We start from the raw sequence: 18,162 nt of genomic DNA on the forward strand, positions 1-18,162 counted from the left end.
GTCACACTCCAAAACACTACAACCTGTGACACTCCAAAACACTACAACCTGTGACACTCCAAAACACTACAACCTGTGACACTCCAAAACACTGCAACCTGTGACACTCCAAAACACTACAACCTGTGACACTCCAAAACACTACAACTGGTCACACTCCAAAACACTACAACCTGTGACACTCCAAAACACTACAACCTGTGACACTCCAAAACACTACAACCTGTGACACTACAAAACACTACAACCTGTGACACTCCAAAACACTGCAATCTGTGACACTCCAAAACACTACAACCTGTGACACTCCAAAACAGTGCAACTTGTGACACTACAAACCACTGCAAACTGTGACACTCCAAAACACTGCAATCTGTGACACTCCAAAACACTGCAACCTGTGACACTCCAAAACACTACAATCTGTGACACTCCAAAACACTAAAACCTGTGACACTCCAAAACACTGCAAACTGTGACACTCCAAAACACTACAATCTGTGACACTCCAAAACACTAAAACCTGTCACACTCCAAAACACTGCAAACTGTGACACTCCAAAACACTACAACCTGTGACACTCCAAAACACTGCAACCTGTGACACTCCAAAGCACTGCAAACTGTGACACTCCAAAACACTGCAACCTGTGACACTCCAAAACACTACAACCTGTGACACTCCAAAACACTGCAACCTGTGACGCTCCAAAACACTACAACCTGTGACGCTCCAAAACACTACAACCTGTGACGCTCCAAAACACTACAACCTGTGACGCTCCAAAACACTACAAACTGTGACACTCCAAAACACTACAACCTGTGACACTCCAAAACATTGCAACCTGTGACAGTCCAAAACACTGCAACCTGTGACACTCCAAAACACTACAACTGGTCACACTCCAAAACACTACAACCTGTGACACTCCAAAACACTACAACCTGTGACACTCCAAAACACTACAACCTGTGACACTCCAAAACACTACAACCTGTGACACTCCAAAACACTGCAATCTGTGACACTCCAAAACACTACAACCTGTGACACTCCAAAACACTGCAACTTGTGACACTACAAAACACTTCAACCTGTGACACTCCAAAACACTGCAACCTGTTACACTCCAAAACACTGCAACCTGTGACGCTCCAAAACACTACAACCTGTGACGCTCCAAAACACTACAACCTGTGACGCTCCAAAACACTACAATCTGTGACACTCCAAAACACTACAACCTGTGACACTCCAAAACACTGCAACCTGTGACACTCCAAAACACTGCAATCTGTGACACTCCAAAACACTACAACCTGTGACACTCCAAAACACTGCAACTTGTGACACTACAATACACTGCATCCTGTGACACTCCAAAACACTGCAACCTGTTACACTCCAAAACACTGCAACCTGTGACGCTCCAAAACACTACAACCTGTGATGCTCCAAAACACTACAACCTGTGATGCTCCAAAACACTACAACATGTGACGCTCCAAAACACTACAATCTGTGACGCTCCAAAACACTAAAACCTGTGACACTCCAAAACACTGCAAACTGTGACACTCCAAAACACTACAACCAGTGACACTACAAAACACTACAACCTGTGACACTCCAAAACACTGCAATCTGTGACACTCCAAAACACTACAACCTGTGACACTCCAAAACAGTGCAACTTGTGACACTACAAACCACTGCAAACTGTGACACTCCAAAACACTGCAATCTGTGACACTCCAAAACACTGCAACCTGTGACACTCCAAAACACTACAATCTGTGACACTCCAAAACACTAAAACCTGTGACACTCCAAAACACTGCAAACTGTGACACTCCAAAACACTACAATCTGTGACACTCCAAAACACTAAAACCTGTCACACTCCAAAACACTGCAAACTGTGACACTCCAAAACACTACAACCTGTGACACTCCAAAACACTGCAACCTGTGACACTCCAAAGCACTGCAAACTGTGACACTCCAAAACACTGCAACCTGTGACACTCCAAAACACTACAACCTGTGACACTCCAAAACACTGCAACCTGTGACACTCCAAAACACTAAAACTTGTGACGCTCCAAAACACTACAATCTGTGACACTCCAAAACACTGCAATCTGTGACACTCCAAAACACTGCAACCTGTGACACTCCAAAACACTACAATCTGTGACACTCCAAAACACTAAAACCTGTGACACTCCAAAACACTGCAAACTGTGACACTCCAAAACACTACAATCTGTGACACTCCAAAACACTAAAACCTGTCACACTCCAAAACACTGCAAACTGTGACACTCCAAAACACTACAACCTGTGACACTCCAAAACACTGCAACCTGTGACACTCCAAAGCACTGCAAACTGTGACACTCCAAAACACTGCAACCTGTGACACTCCAAAACACTACAACCTGTGACACTCCAAAACACTGCAACCTGTGACGCTCCAAAACACTACAACCTGTGACGCTCCAAAACACTACAACCTGTGACGCTCCAAAACACTACAACCTGTGACGCTCCAAAACACTACAAACTGTGACACTCCAAAACACTACAACCTGTGACACTCCAAAACATTGCAACCTGTGACAGTCCAAAACACTGCAACCTGTGACACTCCAAAACACTACAACTGGTCACACTCCAAAACACTACAACCTGTGACACTCCAAAACACTACAACCTGTGACACTCCAAAACACTACAACCTGTGACACTCCAAAACACTACAACCTGTGACACTCCAAAACACTACAACTGGTCACACTCCAAAACACTACAACCTGTGACACTCCAAAACACTACAAACTGTGACACTCCAAAACACTACAACCTGTGACACTCCAAAACACTGCAATCTGTGACACTCCAAAACACTACAACCTGTGACACTCCAAAACACTGCAACTTGTGACACTACAAAACACTGCAACCTGTGACACTCCAAAACACTGCAACCTGTTACACTCCAAAACACTGCAACCTGTGACGCTCCAAAACACTACAACCTGTGACGCTCCAAAACACTACAACCTGTGACGCTCCAAAACACTACAATCTGTGACACTCCAAAACACTACAACCTGTGACACTCCAAAACAGTGCAACCTGTGACACTCCAAAACACTGCAATCTGTGACACTCCAAAACACTACAACCTGTGACACTCCAAAACACTGCAACTTGTGACACTACAAAACACTGCATCCTGTGACACTCCAAAATACTGCAACCTGTTACACTCCAAAACACTGCAACCTGTGACGCTCCAAAACACTACAACCTGTGATGCTCCAAAACACTACAACCTGTGACGCTCCAAAACACTACAACATGTGACGCTCCAAAACACTACAATCTGTGACGCTCCAAAACACTAAAACCTGTGACACTCCAAAACACTGCAAACTGTGACACTCCAAAACACTACAACCAGTGACACTACAAAACACTACAACCTGTGACACTCCAAAACACTGCAATCTGTGACACTCCAAAACACTACAACCTGTGACACTCCAAAACAGTGCAACTTGTGACACTACAAACCACTGCAAACTGTGACACTCCAAAACACTGCAATCTGTGACACTCCAAAACACTGCAACCTGTGACACTCCAAAACACTACAATCTGTGACACTCCAAAACACTAAAACCTGTGACACTCCAAAACACTGCAAACTGTGACACTCCAAAACACTACAATCTGTGACACTCCAAAACACTAAAACCTGTCACACTCCAAAACACTGCAAACTGTGACACTCCAAAACACTACAACCTGTGACACTCCAAAACACTGCAACCTGTGACACTCCAAAGCACTGCAAACTGTGACACTCCAAAACACTGCAACCTGTGACACTCCAAAACACTACAACCTGTGACACTCCAAAACACTGCAACCTGTGACGCTCCAAAACACTACAACCTGTGACGCTCCAAAACACTACAACCTGTGTCGCTCCAAAACACTACAACCTGTGACGCTCCAAAACACTACAAACTGTGACACTCCAAAACACTACAACCTGTGACACTCCAAAACATTGCAACCTGTGACACTCCAAAACACTACAACCTGTGACACTCCAAAACACTACAACTGGTCACACTCCAAAACACTACAACCTGTGACACTCCAAAACACTACAACCTGTGACACTCCAAAACACTACAACCTGTGACACTCCAAAACACTACAACCTGTGACACTCCAAAACACTACAACCTGTGACACTCCAAAACACTACAACTGGTCACACTCCAAAACACTACAACCTGTGACACTCCAAAACACTACAAACTGTGACACTCCAAAACACTACAACCTGTGACACTCCAAAACACTGCAATCTGTGACACTCCAAAACACTACAACCTGTGACACTCCAAAACACTGCAACTTGTGACACTACAAAACACTGCAACCTGTGACACTCCAAAACACTGCAACCTGTGACACTCCAAAACACTACAACCTGTGACACTCCAAAACACTACAACCTGTGACACTCCAAAACACTACAACCTGTGACACTCCAAAACAATGCAATCTGTGACACTCCAAAACACTACAGCCTGTGACACTCCAAAACACTGCAACCTGTGACACTCCAAAACACTGCAACCTGTGACACTCCAAAACACTACAATCTGTGACACTCCAAAACACTAAAACCTGTGACACTCCAAAACACTGCAAACTGTGACACTCCAAAACACTACAATCTGTGACACTCCAAAACACTAAAACCTGTCACACTCCAAAACACTGCAAACTGTGACACTCCAAAACACTACAACCTGTGACACTCCAAAACACTGCAACCTGTGACACTCCAAAGCACTGCAAACTGTGACACTCCAAAACACTGCAACCTGTGACACTCCAAAACACTACAACCTGTGACACTCCAAAACACTGCAACCTGTGACGCTCCAAAACACTACAACCTGTGACGCTCCAAAACACTACAACCTGTGACGCTCCAAAACACTACAACCTGTGATGCTCCAAAACACTACAAACTGTGACACTCCAAAACACTACAACCTGTGACACTCCAAAACATTGCAACCTGTGACACTCCAAAACACTACAACCTGTGACACTCCAAAACACTACAACCTGTGACACTCCAAAACACTACAACCTGTGACACTCCAAAACACTACAACCTGTGACACTCCAAAACACTACAACTGGTCACACTCCAAAACACTACAACCTGTGACACTCCAAAACACTACAACCTGTGACACTACAAAACACTACAACCTGTGACACTCCAAAACACTGCAAACTGTGACACTCCAAAACACTACAACCTGTGACACTCCAAAACACTGCAACCTGTGACACTCCAAAACACTACAACCTGTGACACTCCAAAACACTGCAACCTGTGACGCTCCAAAACACTACAACCTGTGACGCTCCAAAACACTACAACCTGTGACGCTCCAAAACACTACAACCTGTGACACTCCAAAACACTGCAACCTGTGACACTCCAAAACACTGCAACCTGTGATACTCTAAAAGACTGCAACCTGTGACGCTCCAAAACACTACAACCTGTGACGCTCCAAAACACTACAACCTGTGACACTCCAAAACACTAAAACCTGTGACACTCCAAAACACTGCAAACTGTGACACTCCAAAACACTACAACTTGTGACACTCCAAAACACTGCAACCTGTGACACTCCAAAACACTGCAACCTGTGACAGTCCAAAACACTATAACTGGTCACACTCCAAAACAATACAACCTGTGACACTCCAAAACACTACAACCTGTGACACTCCAAAACACTGCAACCTGTGACACTCCCAAACACTACAACCTATGACACTCCAAAACACTGCAACCTGTGACACTCCAAAACACTACAACTGGTCACACTCCAAAACACTACAACCTGTGACACTCCAAAACACTACAACCTATGACACTACAACCTGTGACACTCCAAAACACTGCAATCTGTGACACTCCAAAACACTACAACCTGTGACACTCCAAAACAGTGCAACTTGTGACACTACAAAACACTGCAACCTGTGAATCTCCAAAACACTGCAACCTGTGACACTCCAAAACACTGCAACCTGTGACGCTCCAAAACACTACAACCTGTGACGCTCCAAAACACTACAACCTGTGACACTCCAAAACACTGCAACTTGTGACACTACAATACACTGCATCCTGTGACACTCCAAAACACTGCAACCTGTGACACTCCAAAACACTGCAACCTGTGACGCTCCAAAACACTACAACCTGTGATGCTCCAAAACACTACAACCTGTGACGCTCCAAAACACTACAACATGTGACGCTCCAAAACACTACAATCTGTGACGCTGCAAAACACTAAAACCTGTGACACTCCAAAACACTGCAAACTGTGACACTCCAAAACACTACAACCAGTGACACTACAAAACACTACAACCTGTGACACTCCAAAACACTGCAATCTGTGACACTCCAAAACACTACAACCTGTGACACTCCAAAACAGTGCAACTTGTGACACTACAAACCACTGCAAACTGTGACACTCCAAAACACTGCAATCTGTGACACTCCAAAACACTGCAACCTGTGACACTCCAAAACACTACAATCTGTGACACTCCAAAACACTAAAACCTGTGACACTCCAAAACACTGCAAACTGTGACACTCCAAAACACTACAATCTGTGACACTCCAAAACACTAAAACCTGTCACACTCCAAAACACTGCAAACTGTGACACTCCAAAACACTACAACCTGTGACACTCCAAAACACTGCAACCTGTGACACTCCAAAGCACTGCAAACTGTGACACTCCAAAACACTGCAACCTGTGACACTCCAAAACACTACAACCTGTGACACTCCAAAACACTGCAACCTGTGACACTCCAAAACACTAAAACTTGTGACGCTCCAAAACACTACAATCTGTGACACTCCAAAACACTGCAATCTGTGACACTCCAAAACACTGCAACCTGTGACACTCCAAAACACTACAATCTGTGACACTCCAAAACACTAAAACCTGTGACACTCCAAAACACTGCAAACTGTGACACTCCAAAACACTACAATCTGTGACACTCCAAAACACTAAAACCTGTCACACTCCAAAACACTGCAAACTGTGACACTCCAAAACACTACAACCTGTGACACTCCAAAACACTGCAACCTGTGACACTCCAAAGCACTGCAAACTGTGACACTCCAAAACACTGCAACCTGTGACACTCCAAAACACTACAACCTGTGACACTCCAAAACACTGCAACCTGTGACGCTCCAAAACACTACAACCTGTGACGCTCCAAAACACTACAACCTGTGACGCTCCAAAACACTACAACCTGTGACGCTCCAAAACACTACAAACTGTGACACTCCAAAACACTACAACCTGTGACACTCCAAAACATTGCAACCTGTGACAGTCCAAAACACTGCAACCTGTGACACTACAAAACACTACAACTGGGCACACTCCAAAACACTACAACCTGTGACACTCCAAAACACTACAACCTGTGACACTCCAAAACACTGCAACCTGTGACACTCCAAAACACTGCAACCTGTGACGCTCCAAAACACTACAACCTGTGACGCTCCAAAACACTACAACCTGTGACGCTCCAAAACACTACAACCTGTGACGCTCCAAAACACTACAATCTGTGACACTCCAAAACACTGCAACCTGTGACACTCCAAAACTCTACAACCTGTGACACTCCAAAACACTACAACTGGTCACACTCCAAAACACTACAACCTGTGACACTCCAAAACACTACAATCTGTGACACTCCAAAACACTGCAACCTGTGACACTCCAAAACACTGCAACCTGTGACACTACAAAACACTACAAACTGTGACACTCCAAAACACTACAAATTGTGACACTCCAAAACACTACAAACTGTGACACTCCAAAACACTGCAACCTGTGACACTCCAAAACACTGCAACCTGTGACGCTCCAAAACACTACAACCTGTGACGCTCCAAAACACTACAACCTGTGACACTCCAAAACACTAAAACCTGTGACACTCCAAAACACTGCAAACTGTGACACTCCAAAACACTGCAACTTGTGACACTACAAAACACTGCATCCTGTGACACTCCAAAATACTGCAACCTGTTACACTCCAAAACACTGCAACCTGTGACGCTCCAAAACACTACAACCTGTGATGCTCCAAAACACTACAACCTGTGACGCTCCAAAACACTACAACATGTGACGCTCCAAAACACTACAATCTGTGACGCTCCAAAACACTAAAACCTGTGACACTCCAAAACACTGCAAACTGTGACACTCCAAAACACTACAACCAGTGACACTACAAAACACTACAACCTGTGACACTCCAAAACACTGCAATCTGTGACACTCCAAAACACTACAACCTGTGACACTCCAAAACAGTGCAACTTGTGACACTACAAACCACTGCAAACTGTGACACTCCAAAACACTGCAATCTGTGACACTCCAAAACACTGCAACCTGTGACACTCCAAAACACTACAATCTGTGACACTCCAAAACACTAAAACCTGTGACACTCCAAAACACTGCAAACTGTGACACTCCAAAACACTACAATCTGTGACACTCCAAAACACTAAAACCTGTCACACTCCAAAACACTGCAAACTGTGACACTCCAAAACACTACAACCTGTGACACTCCAAAACACTGCAACCTGTGACACTCCAAAGCACTGCAAACTGTGACACTCCAAAACACTGCAACCTGTGACACTCCAAAACACTACAACCTGTGACACTCCAAAACACTGCAACCTGTGACGCTCCAAAACACTACAACCTGTGACGCTCCAAAACACTACAACCTGTGTCGCTCCAAAACACTACAACCTGTGACGCTCCAAAACACTACAAACTGTGACACTCCAAAACACTACAACCTGTGACACTCCAAAACATTGCAACCTGTGACACTCCAAAACACTACAACCTGTGACACTCCAAAACACTACAACTGGTCACACTCCAAAACACTACAACCTGTGACACTCCAAAACACTACAACCTGTGACACTCCAAAACACTACAACCTGTGACACTCCAAAACACTACAACCTGTGACACTCCAAAACACTACAACTGGTCACACTCCAAAACACTACAACCTGTGACACTCCAAAACACTACAAACTGTGACACTCCAAAACACTACAACCTGTGACACTCCAAAACACTGCAATCTGTGACACTCCAAAACACTACAACCTGTGACACTCCAAAACACTGCAACTTGTGACACTACAAAACACTGCAACCTGTGACACTCCAAAACACTGCAACCTGTGACACTCCAAAACACTACAACCTGTGACACTCCAAAACACTACAACCTGTGACACTCCAAAACACTACAACCTGTGACACTCCAAAACAATGCAATCTGTGACACTCCAAAACACTACAGCCTGTGACACTCCAAAACACTGCAACCTGTGACACTCCAAAACACTGCAACCTGTGACACTCCAAAACACTACAATCTGTGACACTCCAAAACACTAAAACCTGTGACACTCCAAAACACTGCAAACTGTGACACTCCAAAACACTACAATCTGTGACACTCCAAAACACTAAAACCTGTCACACTCCAAAACACTGCAAACTGTGACACTCCAAAACACTACAACCTGTGACACTCCAAAACACTGCAACCTGTGACACTCCAAAGCACTGCAAACTGTGACACTCCAAAACACTGCAACCTGTGACACTCCAAAACACTACAACCTGTGACACTCCAAAACACTGCAACCTGTGACGCTCCAAAACACTACAACCTGTGACGCTCCAAAACACTACAACCTGTGACGCTCCAAAACACTACAACCTGTGATGCTCCAAAACACTACAAACTGTGACACTCCAAAACACTACAACCTGTGACACTCCAAAACATTGCAACCTGTGACACTCCAAAACACTACAACCTGTGACACTCCAAAACACTACAACCTGTGACACTCCAAAACACTACAACCTGTGACACTCCAAAACACTACAACCTGTGACACTCCAAAACACTACAACTGGTCACACTCCAAAACACTACAACCTGTGACACTCCAAAACACTACAACCTGTGACACTACAAAACACTACAACCTGTGACACTCCAAAACACTGCAAACTGTGACACTCCAAAACACTACAACCTGTGACACTCCAAAACACTGCAACCTGTGACACTCCAAAACACTACAACCTGTGACACTCCAAAACACTGCAACCTGTGACGCTCCAAAACACTACAACCTGTGACGCTCCAAAACACTACAACCTGTGACGCTCCAAAACACTACAACCTGTGACACTCCAAAACACTGCAACCTGTGACACTCCAAAACACTGCAACCTGTGATACTCTAAAAGACTGCAACCTGTGACGCTCCAAAACACTACAACCTGTGACGCTCCAAAACACTACAACCTGTGACACTCCAAAACACTAAAACCTGTGACACTCCAAAACACTGCAAACTGTGACACTCCAAAACACTACAACTTGTGACACTCCAAAACACTGCAACCTGTGACACTCCAAAACACTGCAACCTGTGACAGTCCAAAACACTATAACTGGTCACACTCCAAAACAATACAACCTGTGACACTCCAAAACACTACAACCTGTGACACTCCAAAACACTGCAACCTGTGACACTCCCAAACACTACAACCTATGACACTCCAAAACACTGCAACCTGTGACACTCCAAAACACTACAACTGGTCACACTCCAAAACACTACAACCTGTGACACTCCAAAACACTACAACCTATGACACTACAACCTGTGACACTCCAAAACACTGCAATCTGTGACACTCCAAAACACTACAACCTGTGACACTCCAAAACAGTGCAACTTGTGACACTACAAAACACTGCAACCTGTGAATCTCCAAAACACTGCAACCTGTGACACTCCAAAACACTGCAACCTGTGACGCTCCAAAACACTACAACCTGTGACGCTCCAAAACACTACAACCTGTGACACTCCAAAACACTGCAACTTGTGACACTACAATACACTGCATCCTGTGACACTCCAAAACACTGCAACCTGTGACACTCCAAAACACTGCAACCTGTGACGCTCCAAAACACTACAACCTGTGATGCTCCAAAACACTACAACCTGTGACGCTCCAAAACACTACAACATGTGACGCTCCAAAACACTACAATCTGTGACGCTCCAAAACACTAAAACCTGTGACACTCCAAAACACTGCAAACTGTGACACTCCAAAACACTACAACCAGTGACACTACAAAACACTACAACCTGTGACACTCCAAAACACTGCAATCTGTGACACTCCAAAACACTACAACCTGTGACACTCCAAAACAGTGCAACTTGTGACACTACAAACCACTGCAAACTGTGACACTCCAAAACACTGCAATCTGTGACACTCCAAAACACTGCAACCTGTGACACTCCAAAACACTACAATCTGTGACACTCCAAAACACTAAAACCTGTGACACTCCAAAACACTGCAAACTGTGACACTCCAAAACACTACAATCTGTGACACTCCAAAACACTAAAACCTGTCACACTCCAAAACACTGCAAACTGTGACACTCCAAAACACTACAACCTGTGACACTCCAAAACACTGCAACCTGTGACACTCCAAAGCACTGCAAACTGTGACACTCCAAAACACTGCAACCTGTGACACTCCAAAACACTACAACCTGTGACACTCCAAAACACTGCAACCTGTGACACTCCAAAACACTAAAACTTGTGACGCTCCAAAACACTACAATCTGTGACACTCCAAAACACTGCAATCTGTGACACTCCAAAACACTGCAACCTGTGACACTCCAAAACACTACAATCTGTGACACTCCAAAACACTAAAACCTGTGACACTCCAAAACACTGCAAACTGTGACACTCCAAAACACTACAATCTGTGACACTCCAAAACACTAAAACCTGTCACACTCCAAAACACTGCAAACTGTGACACTCCAAAACACTACAACCTGTGACACTCCAAAACACTGCAACCTGTGACACTCCAAAGCACTGCAAACTGTGACACTCCAAAACACTGCAACCTGTGACACTCCAAAACACTACAACCTGTGACACTCCAAAACACTGCAACCTGTGACGCTCCAAAACACTACAACCTGTGACGCTCCAAAACACTACAACCTGTGACGCTCCAAAACACTACAACCTGTGACGCTCCAAAACACTACAAACTGTGACACTCCAAAACACTACAACCTGTGACACTCCAAAACATTGCAACCTGTGACAGTCCAAAACACTGCAACCTGTGACACTACAAAACACTACAACTGGGCACACTCCAAAACACTACAACCTGTGACACTCCAAAACACTACAACCTGTGACACTCCAAAACACTGCAACCTGTGACACTCCAAAACACTGCAACCTGTGACGCTCCAAAACACTACAACCTGTGACGCTCCAAAACACTACAACCTGTGACGCTCCAAAACACTACAACCTGTGACGCTCCAAAACACTACAATCTGTGACACTCCAAAACACTGCAACCTGTGACACTCCAAAACTCTACAACCTGTGACACTCCAAAACACTACAACTGGTCACACTCCAAAACACTACAACCTGTGACACTCCAAAACACTACAATCTGTGACACTCCAAAACACTGCAACCTGTGACACTCCAAAACACTGCAACCTGTGACACTACAAAACACTACAAACTGTGACACTCCAAAACACTACAAATTGTGACACTCCAAAACACTACAAACTGTGACACTCCAAAACACTGCAACCTGTGACACTCCAAAACACTGCAACCTGTGACGCTCCAAAACACTACAACCTGTGACGCTCCAAAACACTACAACCTGTGACACTCCAAAACACTAAAACCTGTGACACTCCAAAACACTGCAAACTGTGACACTCCAAAACACTACAACCTGTGACACTCCAAAACACTGCAACCTGTGACACTCCAAAACACTACAACCTGTGACACTCCAAAACACTACAACTGGTCACACTCCAAAACACTACAACCTGTGACACTCCAAAACACTACAACCTGTGACACTCCAAAACACTACAACCTGTGACACTCCAAAACACTGCAACCTGTGACACTCCAAAACACTACAACCTGTGACACTCCAAAACACTACAACTGGTCACACTCCAAAACACTACAACCTGTGACACTCCAAAACACTACAACCTGTGACACTCCAAAACACTACAACCTGTGACACTACAAAACACTACAACCTGTGACACTCCAAAACACTGCAATCTGTGACACTCCAAAACACTACAACCTGTGACACTCCAAAACAGTGCAACTTGTGACACTACAAACCACTGCAAACTGTGACACTCCAAAACACTGCAATCTGTGACACTCCAAAACACTGCAACCTGTGACACTCCAAAACACTACAATCTGTGACACTCCAAAACACTAAAACCTGTGACACTCCAAAACACTGCAAACTGTGACACTCCAAAACACTACAATCGGTGACACTCCAAAACACTAAAACCTGTCACACTCCAAAACACTGCAAACTGTGACACTCCAAAACACTACAACCTGTGACACTCCAAAACACTGCAACCTGTGACACTCCAAAGCACTGCAAACTGTGACACTCCAAAACACTGCAACCTGTGACACTCCAAAACACTACAACCTGTGACACTCCAAAACACTGCAACCTGTGACGCTCCAAAACACTACAACCTGTGACGCTCCAAAACACTACAACCTGTGACGCTCCAAAACACTACAACCTGTGACGCTCCAAAACACTACAAACTGTGACACTCCAAAACACTACAACCTGTGACACTCCAAAACATTGCAACCTGTGACAGTCCAAAACACTGCAACCTGTGACACTCCAAAACACTACAACTGGTCACACTCCAAAACACTACAACCTGTGACACTCCAAAACACTACAACCTGTGACACTCCAAAACACTACAACCTGTGACACTCCAAAACACTACAACCTGTGACACTCCAAAACACTACAACTGGTCACACTCCAAAACACTACAACCTGTGACACTCCAAAACACTACAAACTGTGACACTCCAAAACACTACAACCTGTGACACTCCAAAACACTGCAATCTGTGACACTCCAAAACACTACAACCTGTGACACTCCAAAACACTGCAACTTGTGACACTACAAAACACTGCAACCTGTGACACTCCAAAACACTGCAACCTGTTACACTCCAAAACACTGCAACCTGTGACGCTCCAAAACACTACAACCTGTGACGCTCCAAAACACTACAACCTGTGACGCTCCAAAACACTACAATCTGTGACACTCCAAAACACTACAACCTGTGACACTCCAAAACACTGCAACCTGTGACACTCCAAAACACTGCAATCTGTGACACTCCAAAACACTACAACCTGTGACACTCCAAAACACTGCAACTTGTGACACTACAATACACTGCATCCTGTGACACTCCAAAACACTGCAACCTGTTACACTCCAAAACACTGCAACCTGTGACGCTCCAAAACACTACAACCTGTGATGCTCCAAAACACTACAACCTGTGATGCTCCAAAACACTACAACATGTGACGCTCCAAAACACTACAATCTGTGACGCTCCAAAACACTAAAACCTGTGACACTCCAAAACACTGCAAACTGTGACACTCCAAAACACTACAACCAGTGACACTACAAAACACTACAACCTGTGACACTCCAAAACACTGCAATCTGTGACACTCCAAAACACTACAACCTGTGACACTCCAAAACAGTGCAACTTGTGACACTACAAACCACTGCAAACTGTGACACTCCAAAACACTGCAATCTGTGACACTCCAAAACACTGCAACCTGTGACACTCCAAAACACTACAATCTGTGACACTCCAAAACACTAAAACCTGTGACACTCCAAAACACTGCAAACTGTGACACTCCAAAACACTACAATCTGTGACACTCCAAAACACTAAAACCTGTCACACTCCAAAACACTGCAAACTGTGACACTCCAAAACACTACAACCTGTGACACTCCAAAACACTGCAACCTGTGACACTCCAAAGCACTGCAAACTGTGACACTCCAAAACACTGCAACCTGTGACACTCCAAAACACTACAACCTGTGACACTCCAAAACACTGCAACCTGTGACACTCCAAAACACTAAAACTTGTGACGCTCCAAAACACTACAATCTGTGACACTCCAAAACACTGCAATCTGTGACACTCCAAAACACTGCAACCTGTGACACTCCAAAACACTACAATCTGTGACACTCCAAAACACTAAAACCTGTGACACTCCAAAACACTGCAAACTGTGACACTCCAAAACACTACAATCTGTGACACTCCAAAACACTAAAACCTGTCACACTCCAAAACACTGCAAACTGTGACACTCCAAAACACTACAACCTGTGACACTCCAAAACACTGCAACCTGTGACACTCCAAAGCACTGCAAACTGTGACACTCCAAAACACTGCAACCTGTGACACTCCAAAACACTACAACCTGTGACACTCCAAAACACTGCAACCTGTGACGCTCCAAAACACTACAACCTGTGACGCTCCAAAACACTACAACCTGTGACGCTCCAAAACACTACAACCTGTGACGCTCCAAAACACTACAAACTGTGACACTCCAAAACACTACAACCTGTGACACTCCAAAACATTGCAACCTGTGACAGTCCAAAACACTGCAACCTGTGACACTCCAAAACACTACAACTGGTCACACTCCAAAACACTACAACCTGTGACACTCCAAAACACTACAACCTGTGACACTCCAAAACACTACAACCTGTGACACTCCAAAACACTACAACCTGTGACACTCCAAAACACTACAACTGGTCACACTCCAAAACACTACAACCTGTGACACTCCAAAACACTACAAACTGTGACACTCCAAAACACTACAACCTGTGACACTCCAAAACACTGCAATCTGTGACACTCCAAAACACTACAACCTGTGACACTCCAAAACACTGCAACTTGTGACACTACAAAACACTGCAACCTGTGACACTCCAAAACACTGCAACCTGTTACACTCCAAAACACTGCAACCTGTGACGCTCCAAAACACTACAACCTGTGACGCTCCAAAACACTACAACCTGTGACGCTCCAAAACACTACAATCTGTGACACTCCAAAACACTACAACCTGTGACACTCCAAAACAGTGCAACCTGTGACACTCCAAAACACTGCAATCTGTGACACTCCAAAACACTACAACCTGTGACACTCCAAAACACTGCAACTTGTGACACTACAAAACACTGCATCCTGTGACACTCCAAAACACTGCAACCTGTTACACTCCAAAACACTGCAACCTGTGACGCTCCAAAACACTACAACCTGTGATGCTCCAAAACACTACAACCTGTGACGCTCCAAAACACTACAACATGTGACGCTCCAAAACACTACAATCTGTGACGCTCCAAAACACTAAAACCTGTGACACTCCAAAACACTGCAAACTGTGACACTCCAAAACACTACAACCAGTGACACTACAAAACACTACAACCTGTGACACTCCAAAACACTGCAATCTGTGACACTCCAAAACACTACAACCTGTGACACTCCAAAACAGTGCAACTTGTGACACTACAAACCACTGCAAACTGTGACACTCCAAAACACTGCAATCTGTGACACTCCAAAACACTGCAACCTGTGACACTCCAAAACACTACAATCTGTGACACTCCAAAACACTAAAACCTGTGACACTCCAAAACACTGCAAACTGTGACACTCCAAAACACTACAATCTGTGACACTCCAAAACACTAAAACCTGTCACACTCCAAAACACTGCAAACTGTGACACTCCAAAACACTACAACCTGTGACACTCCAAAACACTGCAACCTGTGACACTCCAAAACACTGCAACCTGTGACACTCCAAAACACTGCAACCTGTGACACTCCAAAACACTACAATCTGTGACACTCCAAAACACTAAAACCTGTGACACTCCAAAACACTGCAAACTGTGACACTCCAAAACATTACAATCTGTGACACTCCAAAACACTAAAACCTGTCACACTCCAAAACACTGCAAACTGTGACACTCCAAAACACTACAACCTGTGACACTCCAAAACACTGCAACCTGTGACACTCCAAAGCACTGCAAACTGTGACACTCCAAAACACTGCAACCTGTGACACTCCAAAACACTACAACCTGTGACACTCCAAAACACTGCAACCTGTGACGCTCCAAAACACTACAACCTGTGACGCTCCAAAACACTACAACCTGTGACGCTCCAAAACACTACAACCTGTGATGCTCCAAAACACTACAAACTGTGACACTCCAAAACACTACAACCTGTGACACTCCAAAACATTGCAACCTGTGACACTCCAAAACACTACAACCTGTGACACTCCAAAACACTACAACCTGTGACACTCCAAAACACTACAACCTGTGACACTCCAAAACACTACAACCTGTGACACTCCAAAACACTACAACTGGTCACACTCCAAAACACTACAACCTGTGACACTCCAAAACACTACAACCTGTGACACTACAAAACACTACAACCTGTGACACTCCAAAACACTGCAAACTGTGACACTCCAAAACACTACAACCTGTGACACTCCAAAACACTGCAACCTGTGACACTCCAAAACACTACAACCTGTGACACTCCAAAACACTGCAACCTGTGACGCTCCAAAACACTACAACCTGTGACGCTCCAAAACACTACAACCTGTGACGCTCCAAAACACTACAACCTGTGACACTCCAAAACACTGCAACCTGTGACACTCCAAAACACTGCAACCTGTGATACTCTAAAAGACTGCAACCTGTGACGCTCCAAAACACTACAACCTGTGACGC

Source organism: Taudactylus pleione, unplaced genomic scaffold, assembly GCF_031769625.1.
Source record: "Taudactylus pleione unplaced genomic scaffold, aTauple2 ptg000533l, whole genome shotgun sequence".
In the NCBI taxonomy this organism is placed as follows: Eukaryota; Metazoa; Chordata; class Amphibia; order Anura; family Myobatrachidae; genus Taudactylus; species Taudactylus pleione.